Source organism: Oncorhynchus gorbuscha, linkage group LG03 (genome assembly GCF_021184085.1).
Source record: "Oncorhynchus gorbuscha isolate QuinsamMale2020 ecotype Even-year linkage group LG03, OgorEven_v1.0, whole genome shotgun sequence".
Lineage (NCBI taxonomy): Eukaryota > Metazoa > Chordata > Actinopteri > Salmoniformes > Salmonidae > Oncorhynchus > Oncorhynchus gorbuscha.
In genome coordinates this window covers 66,282,181-66,294,741 of record NC_060175.1, presented here as the reverse complement: position 1 = coordinate 66,294,741, position 12,561 = coordinate 66,282,181, and the positions used below count along the sequence as shown (strand labels likewise).

Below are 12,561 nucleotides of genomic sequence, written 5' to 3'. Positions count from 1 at the left end.
ATAAAAAGACGCAAGTTTACATTTAACGTCGTGAATCTTGCCCTGGACGGAGAACTGAGATCGATTTCCGCTAGATGGGCCAGCTGCAAAGTCAAATTTGGCTATATCGTAAAAATGAATTTAAATCAAAAATAGGTTAGGCATTAAGAGTTAGCAGTGTGGTTAAGGTTAGGTTTAAAATCTGATTTTATGACTTTGTGGCTGTACCAGCTAGTGACCACTCTGCAGAGCTAGCTCAAGGGCAATACATTTCCTGAAAATAGATGGTCAGTAGCTAGGTTTCCATCCAATTGGCAACAAACTTTCATGTGAATTTTCTAGAATACGCATTAAGTAAATATGCTAATCTGCCCACCAGTGGTGCGTTTGTTGCAGATAAAAATCGTTGCGAGATGACAGTGCAACAAAATGTACTTTTTCATGTACCGAATACAATCTAAAGTTCTATGATTCTCCATTGCATTTTCAACTCTACTGATTTTGTTTTGTCAAAACGCATCGATCATCATGTCACCAGAATAAGACCCTCAATATTTATTGGAAAGGAGCATCAAGATCACCATGCACTTTCACCAGCCTGTGAGGTTAATCATAACTTACAGTATATCAATATTTTTTGAAAAAATACTTTCCCCCCACCATTTCTCACATAATTACCAGTGGTAGAAAAAGTAGTTATTGTCATACTTAAGTAAAAGTAAATATACACTACTGTTCAAAAGTTTGGGGTCACTTAGAAATGTCCTTGTTTTTTAATGAAAAGCACATTTTTTTGTAAATGACTATTGTAGCTGGAAACAGATTTTATGGAATATCTACCTAGTCGTAAAGAGGCCCATTATTAGCAACCATCACTCCTGTGTTCCGATGGCACGTTGTGTTAGCTAATCCAAGTTTATAATTTTAAAAGGCTAATTGATCATTAGAAAACCCTTTTGCGATTATGTTAGCACAGCTGAAAACTGTTGTCCTGATTAAAAGAAGCAATAAAACTGGCCTTCTTTAGACTAGTTGAGTATCTGGAGCATCAGGATTTATGGGTTCGATTACAGGCTTAAAATAGCCAGAAACAAATAACTTTATTCTGAAACTCTCCAGTCTATTCTTGTTCTGAGAAATTAAGGCTATTCCATGCGAGAAATTGCGAAGAAACTGAAGATCTCGTTCAACTACTCCCTTCACAGAACTGTTCAAAATGGCTCTAACCAGAATAAAAAGAGTGGGAGGCCCCGGTGCACAACTCAGCAAGAGGACAAGTACATTAGAGTGTCTAGTTTGAGAAACAGACACATCACAAGTCCTCAACTGGCAGCTTCATTAAATAGTACCCGCCAAACACCAGTCTCAACGTCAACGGTGAAGAGGCGACTCCGGGATGCCGGCCTTCTAGGCAGAGTTGCAAAGAAGTCGCCACATCGCAGAGTCGCCACTTCAATGTTGACGTTGAGGCTGGTGTTTTGCATTTACAACATTAACAAAGTCTACACTGTATTTCTGATCAATTTGATGTTATTTTAAAATGGACAAAAAAAGTGCATTTCTTTCCAAAACAAGGACATTTCTAAGTGACCCCAAACTTTATAACGGTAGTGTACTTAATAGAAAATGAAAGTGACCCAGTAAAATATTACTTTGAGTAAGTCTAAAAGCATTTGGTTTTAAATATACTTAAGTATCAAAAGTATAAATCATTTCACATGCCTTATATTGAGCAAACCAGACAGTACGACTTCCATTTTACTTTTATTTATTTTTACGGATAGCCAGGGGCACACTCTAACACTCAGACATAATTTAAAAACTAAGCATTTATGTTTAGGGAGCCTGCCAGATCGGAGGCAGCAGAGATGACCAGGGATGTTCTCTTGATAAGTGTGTGAATTGGACAATTTTCCTGTCCTGCTAAGCATTCGGAAATACTTTTGGGTGTCAGGGAAAATGTATGAAGTAAAAAGTACATTATTTTCTTTAGGAATGTAGTGGAGTAAAAGTGAAAATAGTCCAAATATAAATCAAGTAAAAATGACCCCCAAAAAACGACATAGGTAGTACTTTAAAGTATTTTTTACACCACAGATAATTATCTCAAAATGTTCTACTGCTTGAGCGCATGTTCCTCTCTCCTATCTAAAGCCTTGCCTATATTACCATAAATGACCAGAGATCACAAACGATGTATAATGAGAAGCACATTCATTATTTTGTATTGACGTGTGGTCCCGATGTGGGTAGTTGATCACCTGTAAAAGATGAGAAACGTGTATTAGAGTTTGAGGTTGGAGCGATGGCATATGGTTTGGTGCAGAAACCTATTGTTGTGCCTCTCCAAGGTAAAACGTTACCCTTCCTAACACGTATAACAGTTCCAACTGTGATGTGAACATGTTTATCAAGAGAATTAGGTAAAGCTGTAGAAATGTAAAGGATTACCTTGTTTCCCTCTGTGATTGAAGAGGGGTTTCAGTACATTTCCTGTTCAGAGAATTGACAGGCAAATGAGGCCCATTAGACCATGGTTTTTCCATTGACGGGTAATGCAGTAATAGGTTATCCTGGAGGGACGTACATGTTCATACCCCAAAGTGTATCTATGCTAAGGAAATTTTCGAACCTTTATTGACATGTGTAACTTAAGGTTATTAATGTGGGGATCTGAGGATGTGTATTTTGAAATGCATGCAATTGAATGTTAATTGACTACCCTGACTCAAAACTGATTCTCATTGGCTGTTGCATCATGGGTATATGTATTTAAGCACCTGTCATTTCCTTATTTGTTGGACAGGACAGGTGGGAATGCTGCTGGGTTACAGGCATATTTGCAGCCTGGGTTTTTCTTTTGATAGAGCTCTACATATTTGGATCCAGATGATCTTTGATCAATGACCAGTTTGTTATTTTCTGTTGTAAATATCTGTACGGCTTTGGCCAGTGTATTTTGTCAGGCTGCAAATAAAAAGCCTCACCCTGTGCAAGGAAAGTCTACATTTGCTGTTGCCTCCTCACTGTAAAAATCCAACCACTGGGTCAAACTTCACACTCAAAAGTATTGTGGAGCTCCTGCATCTAAATACAAACAGTATCGGCACCCAAATTGAGGAGCGGCCCCTACTTCAGTCCAAGTCAAGCACTGATCATATTTAGAACTTTGTTGATTCAAGAACATAAAATGCCATTAAAATATGGTCATACCTTTAACGATGAGAAAAATATTGTGATATGATATTTTGGCCATATCGTCCAGCCCTATACACATTTACCCCTCAGGGAGGCTAACAACACCCTGGGCTTGGAAAAGAGAGGCTTTGAAGAAGACTCCAGGTAGCAACATCAGCTAGTAGTCTCAGAGCAATGCAACTTATAGAGAACACAACACAAACCCCTTTCACCACTCTTCTGCATCTCTCCCGCTCTCCTCTCTTCCAACTATCCCCCTCTCTCCATTCCTCCCTCCCTACTTCTGACCAGCTAAATATTTTATCAACTGGCAGAAGAACCTACAACCCCCAAGGCCAGGGGCTCTCTATTTTTTTCTTTCTTCCTTTATAGAGGAAAGAGGGGGGCAGTGAAGTGCTTGTGATTGGTCACATTGAAGCGGTTCTCTTCTCTTTCTCCGTTCGTCTCCCATTCCCCTCCCCTCCTCTCTCGCTCTCTCCATCCGTGTGCATAGCATTGTGTGTGTGTGTGTGTGTAGCACGCTGCTCGGTTCAGAACTGGATGAACGACCTTGAGCGCAGGGCTGAGTTGCCGTGGCAACGAAGCTTCGCCCAACCAGTAACAGCTGGATGCAACAGCACTCCCTGAATTTTAGCGGGAGTCGCCACGTTAATAAAAATGACACTCTCCTCCTCCCCCCTCTTCTTTCTCCTATTTATCCCGCCCTCCCTCCCTCCCTCACACGTATGTAGACCTGTACTCTCAGACAAAAGAAAAGAGCAACTCTGTCCAAACCATTGACTGATCGTCCACCAGTGAGTCAGAGTAGGAGGTAATGCATTGGTTCCCGTGTCTATGAATTGGTTGCATAAAAAAAAACATTTTAAAAATAATCAAATACGTAGTCATTAAACGGTAATACATGCCACTTATTTTACCTCGATTAAAATATTCATGGGGAGGAACTGAAATGAGGGAAACGCAGGGGGGAACGTAATTAGGTCATGCATATATTAATGAATATTATTGAGTAACTGAATCATTTATTGTCAATCAAAGCGGTCCTACAGCCCTTGGCCATTAAAATATGTGTCATTATTTAGTGTTGTGCTGTTGGTCTGTGGACAGGCAACACGGAGCTGACAGGAGAGTCGAGCTGGAGGGAGCAGGACATGGTGGAGGATGTCACAGAGTTGGTTCCAACCAGCTCCATCTGGAAAGCATTCCAGCAGAGCTCGCTAGCTCGCGTCACACAACACACCCGCACCAGGCAGGCAGGTACAACACCCACATAACACAATGCCATCCCATCCACACACACAGTCGCATACATTCACACGCAAACATGTGCTTACAAAACACACACACACACACACACATCCTTGCATGTGCAAACACACACAGGCACACACGCACCCCTCCCAAAACACACACGGATGCACAATACATACTTGCAAAAACACAAAACGTCATGCACATTCAAATCACCTTCTCACCTCCCAGTCATTTAAGAGCAGACTTAACTTATTTAGCCTGAATTCTGTGATTCAGCCTTAAAGGGGATTAAGACTTAGAATTAAATGAATTATGAGTAATGAAAGAGAGAGAGGGGCGAGATGGAGTCTGGGATAGAGAGGGAGAGAGAAGCAGAGAAAAAGATGGAAAGCAAGTGATGGAATTGGTACAAGACAGGGGGTGGGAAAGAGAGAGAGAGAGAGAGAGAGAGAGAGAGAGAGAGAGAGAGAGAGAGAGAGAGAGAGAGAGAGACACTTGGCATTCCTCTCACAGGGGAGACAGACGGCTCAGTAAAGATCAGAAACCTGAGGACATGAGGTGTACTGGAGGCACTGGCTGGAAATAAGGAGAAGAGAATCACATACAACAGCCTTTCCAACTGTCCCCTCTCCTCCTGTCCTGTTTCCTTTCCTCATCTCAATCAGTCCTCTCTCTCTCTCTCTCTCTCTCTCTCTCTCTCTCTCTCTCTCCTCTCCCCCTCCCTCCTACAGGGGCTTCTTAAGCGCACCACATTTTAAACAGCAGCGATCAACACAATTTTGGTAACCGGAAACTAGTTGTTAAAGATAGTTCTACTTCCGAACTTAACCGGCGACACTCAAGTGCATGCTGGTCTGCTTTCAAAACCGGTTTACCAGGGAACCTACTTTCAAAACCACACGTGCACACGCACGCATGTACGCACACGCGCACAAACACACAACTCCGTCGGCAACCTGACACCTACTGCTTCTGTAAGCCGTAAGCACACACATACCGCAGCCATTCAAATGGACAAATATTCAACTGGGCACAGAGACTTTCATTGCGGCTGTGCTCAGACTCCACACGCAATCTTCTCTGAAACACCCCGTAGCGGTCCAGCCCGTGCCAAGCAATCTTCTAACTTCAGACCTGATCGCAAGAGCCAGCCGCTAAAATGTCATTGGTACAGAAATGAGTGGCTAGTTCAGGGTTTGTCAGTTTAATGCTGCTCACTTAGGAAGTGAATGACTTGGCAGTGACGCAACAAGTAGTCGTTTCTCTTCTGTGCTTAGTAGAAAGACAGGGAGATAAAGGTCTGCCCTGGGCATAGACCTCAACGTTATACACCACAAATAGATAGAATTAGCTGCTACTGTTGTCAGTCTGTGTGTGTCTGTGTGTATTGTGCAGCCCAGTCTAATCTGCATTTAAGCAATAAGGCATGAGGGGGTGTGGTATATGGCCAATATATACCACGGCTGTCAGCCAATCAGCATTCAGGGCACGAACCACCCAGTTTAATTGAATGCTGATTGGCTGACAGCCGTGTTATATCAGAGAGTATACCACGAGTATGACAAAACATTTATTTGCACTACCTTAACTACGTTGGTAACAGGTTTATAGTAGCAATCAGGCACCTCAGGGGTTTGTTATATATGGCATAGTGCCTAACAACAGCACTTAGCTGTGGTATATTGGCCATATACCACACCTCCTCGTACCTAGAGGTCCAAGTGACAGGACAACCCAAAAACCTGTCCTTATGGAGAAGGGTACACTGCCTGAAAATACCCAAAACCTCAGGCATCAGGATGGCCACCTCTCTCTGGTTTAGAGAGAGGCAACGCAACAGATCAGCTCATCACACTGCAGCTGGGGGAGACAGGGGCACTGTCACACACACCATAGAGCGAGCAAGAGAGAGGCCGACACATACAAACTGAAGAGAAAGAGATGTGATGAACAAACTTGCAGCAAAAAGAGCAGGAGGAAACAGACAAAAAGATTAATAATGAGGTAAAAAATTCCAGCAGATAGTGTCACGCTGGAATAAAGGGTCGGGAGACAGGCGCAGGAATGCGTAATCGTTTAAAGGCACGGGGACGAAGACCAAACAAACACGTAACAAAACACAGGGTTGAAACCCAAACAAAAGAGCGAGGAGTACCTCGAATAAATAACACAAGGGCACAATGATTAACACACAGGACGAGACCCGTAATCATCTGCACAATCCACAATGGCACGAAAGCCAAAGCACAGGTACTCACACGAACCAACGGACATTGGAACAATAATCGACAAGACAATGGTAAACCAAGGACACACTTATACAATTACTAATCACTGGGAATAGGGGCCAGGTGTGCGTAATGAAAGTTCCGGAGGGATCTGTGACAGGTAGCTTAACCTGAGCCACTTCCCTGAGTCACTACAAATACAAACACCCCCCCACCCCCGAACCAACACACACACATCCCCCCTTGTCTCCTCCCCATCATCCCAGACTAGTGTGGTAGTCCCCACTGCCTCCTCTGCTTAGCACCCATTGCCTATCCTCCTCCTTCCACCGCTCACCCCCACAGCCCTGAACCAACACACACACATCCCCCTTGTCTCCTCCCCATCATCCCAGACTAGTGTGGTAGTCCCCACTGCCTCCTCTGCTTAGCACCCATTGCCTATCCTCCTCCTTCCACCCCTCACCCCCACAGCCGGACCCAGTCACTAACATCACCCCTACCCTCGACCCCCCTTCTTCTATTTAGCAAACACCATGCATCACTGTCACCCCCCTCCTCCATCCAACTACTATCCCCAACCCCCATCTGGGGGCCTATACGCCCAGCAGCCTGTCTATGTCCAGTCTCCCTGCACCACCTCAATTTAGGAGCCCTCTGTAAGCCAGCGTGGAGGGGAGAGGTGGGGCAAGTGTGTGTGACTGCGAGGGTGTGAGCGTGTGTCTGTTAATTGAAGGTTTGGCCACAGAGAGACATCACTGTAAAATCTGCCAGCGGGGCGCTGTGGAACAAGACGCTATCAGCCCGGCCGCCACACCCTCTACTCGGCCCTCTACCCAGGCAACACAGTCACACAGCCAGGTCATCCGGGAACAAAGCCGGAGACACAGAGCTAAATTTAAACCGAGGCTTTTATAATTAACTCAACCTTATTGCCCTGGCCCTGCTGCCTGCAACACACCTCATAGACTCTCTCTTTGACACATGGAGACACTATATTAATAAGCAGAAGAACAATATATAAGATCATAGATGTTTCTATAATAATTCAAGTAAAAGAACTATGCCACGGGGATGGTTATATAAATAGGGAGTGGGGGAGGGTCATAAAAGACAGGACCTTTAGAGTAGATGAACTATTTCACACACACACACACACACACACACACACACACACACACACACACACACACACACACACACACACACACACACACACACACACACACACACACACACACACACACACACACACACACACACACACACACACACACGACAAGTTGCAGCAAAGTCTAAGATGGCACTGGCATACATGTAAGACGGGAAATTAAACGAACCACGTTGGGATCGGGTAGAGGAAACATCGACACTATCTGTACATTGTCTACTGTATCCTGGGAGAGCACTGTCTGACTTGCACGCCACACGTCTGTCCCTTATTGGCGTTCGGACCCTTATCATGTGAACCAGAATCACATCTCTGCACAGTGCACACCTCCTAAAAGTATCCATGTACAGAGTTATGACCCATGACAACCCTTCCCTGTCGCCCCTTCTCCATAGGCTCAATAGGCTACAGTAAATTCACTAGAATATACTCCCTTAGTCAACACTTGACAACACACACAGACTAGCTACATTATTGATTTTTTATTCAAATCATTCCGTTGATTCTTCAAACATTGTGCAAGGAACCAGTGTGGGGGGGGGGGTATAATTTGCCGTTTTATATGGAAACTCGTGCTATTCTACACATTTTGCCATGAGGCAGAGAGGAAAATGTTGCCTTAAAAAAAAAAAGCTAAAATAGGCCATAACTCTGTGTGCTGGCTGTGACAACGGAACTGGATTGAGAGCTGTCTTGTTTGCTAGATGAACAAATGAAACAGTCCGTGACGGTGCATAACGCCATATAAGCACTGTGACATACGCCTCAATGCAGTCCTATTCGTGGCTTATTGGGGGAGTCGCTTTCAGTTCAATATTTTTTAGCAGTTCATTATTTTTGGGGCAACGCCAACCTGTAAGAGAATTCATCCCAGTTCCGTTTCATCAAATCTGACGAACCCAGTGCACCGCTTGCTAGGAATTCTATCTGATGATGTTTGCATGTTCAGGTAAAAATACAACTCATCCCCTGTTTGGAACACTGACAATTAAAAGAGCACAACAAATTCAAATCAACTCGTATTTTTTTATTGTTGTTGCTCAATCTGATTGGGTGGCCCTGTATCTAACTTGAACATAGACGAGCAACATTTGCAGCTGGCTACAGTGTATCAATAGTAGGATGGGTATCACATGTAGGCTGCGACGTACCGACATACACTGACACCATGTAACAAACTCGAGCAGCAATAACAATGTAATAACGGAGCAACACACAGCAAGGCTTCGCTGTAAAGTTAAATCTCCTTCGGTGAAGTAAACCTTGACTAGAGGTGTGTGAGTGAGCGAACTAGAGAGAGAGCTAGGGAGAGAGAGGGAGAGAGATAGAGCGCATTTACATTTGACTTGGTTAGACTTTACCCCTGCGCCGCCGGGTGACATGAACTTACCGAATGAAAGCAACATGTCCTAGGCTAGTTTACGAGTCAGAAAATACCGTCATTTATGTCGTGTCGTCCGCGCCAAGTGTGCCAGAACATACACAGCACTTTTTGTCTCTCTCAACCTTGTCCTCTTAGTAAGTTAGAAAATGTGTCCCTTCAAGTTCCAAACTAAAGGGCACTTTATTTTCAATTCCTCGGCTATGACCATTAATAGGTTCAAAGCCACTATGCCAGAGACCATATGGTACAGCGCGCTATACCCACACCAAAATCCATGACCTTGGCTTGGACCTGGAGTTATACTTTTCATTTGCTGTCAAAATAAACGGGAATATGCACAGTGCCCGTGTGTGCGGCGCACCAACCTGTATTGTGTTATGAAGAGTGTATAGAGTCCTACTACACATTAGTGGACAACAAAGTCCGTCCAACCGAACGACGGACAATGCCATTCGTGCGCAAAACCGAGCTTGGTATAGAAGGAACGTGTAAAGGGGAAAACGTCGTAAACTCACCAAAACGATGTATCTCTGTGAGCGCACCGATATCTTCTTCGTTTCGCTATTAACTCTCCGCCATCTTCAGCGCTGTGTTTGTTTAAATGGGAAACACTCCCGAAGCCCAAGAAGTCAGCTTGTGGCTGAACGTTGGGGTTTCTGGGTAGAGTAGTTTTATTCCCCGCCGAACACTGTTCTTTTCGCTAGGGCAGACCTCCCGGATACGGACTACAACTACGTATGCCCCCAAGAGGAGATCTCGAGTTCTGGTGTAGACGTCTGACAGCGACGATATTAGAGCAGAAAAATGTCATGGTGTTTATTTTTAGTTAACATGAGGAGCACTTGAAAAGCAAACAGTGACTTGTTGTGTGGAAATGCCTGTATTACATAATAGGCTGTTCTGCTATCATCTGCTCTAACATGGCCATGACGATTTGCAGAAGGGGTGTGGATTGGACATAATGTCTAAGTAAACTTATAACATTTACAGCAGGGATCATCAACTAAATTCAGCCGCTGGGCCGATTTTTTCATGAGCGGATGGTGAGAGGGCCAGGAACATTATTGCTAATAATTTGTAGACTTCAAATTGACCGCAAGAAACTCAAACATTATATAATATTTCACTAAAACATAATCATTTCAAACCTTGCTTGCGTTTGCACATGATCACGTATCTCTCTATTTGTTATGAGTGGTAATAGTTTGCGAGGTGCCATATTCAATCAAACCACTTTAACCGTGATTTTGAGTTTGATTGAACTGCTATTAAATGGCATGATGCTTTGATTTAGTCTGGCAGACTTTACTCCTTAGTGAGAGCTAACTCTGAATTGCTAGCTGTACTAATATTTTCTGGACCTGGAAAGGGCTGCGTGGTTTCATTTAGTATCTGTAGAACAGTGGGACCTCCAGGCCTGTATGTCTTATAGATGAGGCCCATATGTGGACTCAATATGGGGAAGCTGGCAGGGTCAGTGTGGACCGGTGGCGTCAGAGCCTGCATGGTGGCCTGGGGACTGGGGCACAATCTGCACAGTCGGCCCAGAACCTGTACCCCTGCCAAGAAGAGACAGGGCAGGATAGCACCAACCCATCACCATGGTGATACCAGGCAGGCAGGGGAGTAGGCACACACACAGGCAGAGCAGAGAGTAGGGTTTCAGCTGTGCCAGGGAGGGGTAGAGCTTGAGGGAGGGAGAGCGATAGGAAGAAAGTGAGAATCAGGTAGAGAGAAGTAGAAGAGAGTGTAAAAACAGGTATGGAGTGGCAGAAAGGCTGGAAGACGGGTAAAGAGGGACACAGATGTATTGCTATTATTTAGTATTTAGTATATTGTATTCACTAGGATCCCCATTAGCTACTGCCAAGTACTCTTCCTAGTGTTCAAACAGAGATAAAACAATTACATCACAATAAATCAAATGAAACAGCCTACATCCTACGTAAAAACAACGCATCATACAAGACATCATTATATCATTCATCTATTAATACAAATGTACAATATAAGTCGCTCTGGATAAGAGCGTCTGCTAAATGACTTAAATGTAAATGTAAATAAAATCCACAATACAACATCACAATGTACAATCTGATTTCACCGCTCGCTCGAGTTACTTGATGTGGAAGAGAGTTCCATGTAGATAAAGGGAATTTCCGAGAGTCTGTTTTGTACTTGGGGACTGTGAAGAGAACCCTGGTGGCATGTCTTGTGGAGTATGTATGCGTGTCTGAGCTGTGTGTTAGCTATTTGAACAGACAGTTTGGTGCTTTCAACACGTGAATACCTCCCACAAAGGCGAACTAGTGATGCAGTCAATCGCTCCTCTACTTTGAGCCAGGAGATATTGACATGCATGTTATTAATATTGGCCCTCCGTGTTGATTTAAGGGCCAGCCGTGCTGCTCTGTTCTGGGCCAACTGTCATTTTCCTGTAAGACTTGTTTTCTTGATTGAGTGAGTGTGAGAGGAGAGGGAGAAAAATGGTTGGAAATACAGAAAACAAGGCAAGGAGGACAATGAGAGAAAAGGAGAGAGAGAGAGAGAGGGCAAGAGAAAGAGAAACGGTGAGTGATGTGAATGTGCAGGGTGGGTGAAGATGAGGAGGGAGAGAGTGATAGAAAACATTAAGCAGAGCCAGTCAGAGAATTACCCAGAGAGAGAGAGAGAGAGAGAGAGAGTGCTAAAGGAAAGAGAGGCGACAGAGAGCGAAGGGGGAGGAATGAGCAGGAGGAGAACAGGACTTTGCAATTAGCCTGGCCTGGGCATAATCCACCAAGTCAAGGAACACGACCAGAGGAAAAGAAAGATGCTTGTATTATGTGTCCTTTCAAACCTTTTTTGTAAGAGAAAGAGGGAGAAAAAAAAGAGAGAAAGAAAGAAAGAGAAAAGGGGTGTGGACGTGTGACACTGCAGAAGTTACAAAGTTTGTAGTGATGAAAAGTGTCCCAAGTGAAAACTGCCACTCAAGCAGCAGCAGGCTGGCAAGCAGCACATTTTCTGAACATGTCCCAAAAATGCTTCGACAAACAAGACACACGCTATTTATACCGCCGGAGAAAGGCCTTCAATTATGGTACTTCTTTTAGGAAGCAGTGTCAGCACAAACAGACTGGTACTTGATAGCTTCTCGGCGTTGGGGGATTATGTTGCCCGGCGAAAAGTGCTTCGGGAACATCCTGATTCCAAAGTTAGTTCTTCTTTGGATTGACCTCCTCTATTGGTTCCCATCTTTACATGTGAATGAATCAATGCTCGCATGAAGTTATTTGGTGACAACTCTTCAAGCCTAAAAGTCTATTTTATTGGATTTGCTTTGATGAGGTTTGTCGTCTGTTTATGTG

At 44.0% G+C, this 12,561-nt stretch overlaps 1 protein-coding gene across 4 annotated transcripts in view; it reads right to left on the bottom strand.

Annotated features, from left to right (window-relative positions):
* LOC124031720 (nuclear receptor coactivator 3-like) overlaps window positions 1-9,873 on the bottom strand; it is a 124,030-nt gene extending 114,157 nt beyond the window's left edge. For 2 of the 4 annotated variants that reach the window (XM_046343318.1, XM_046343319.1), the window contains exon 1: window positions 9,730-9,873. The gene's annotated coding sequence lies outside the window, so the exon portion shown is untranslated. The remainder of the gene's footprint in view (window positions 1-9,729) is intronic. The other 2 variants (XM_046343321.1, XM_046343323.1) reach the window with 2 other exon arrangements.
* Between the last annotated feature and the right edge of the window lie 2,688 nt (window positions 9,874-12,561).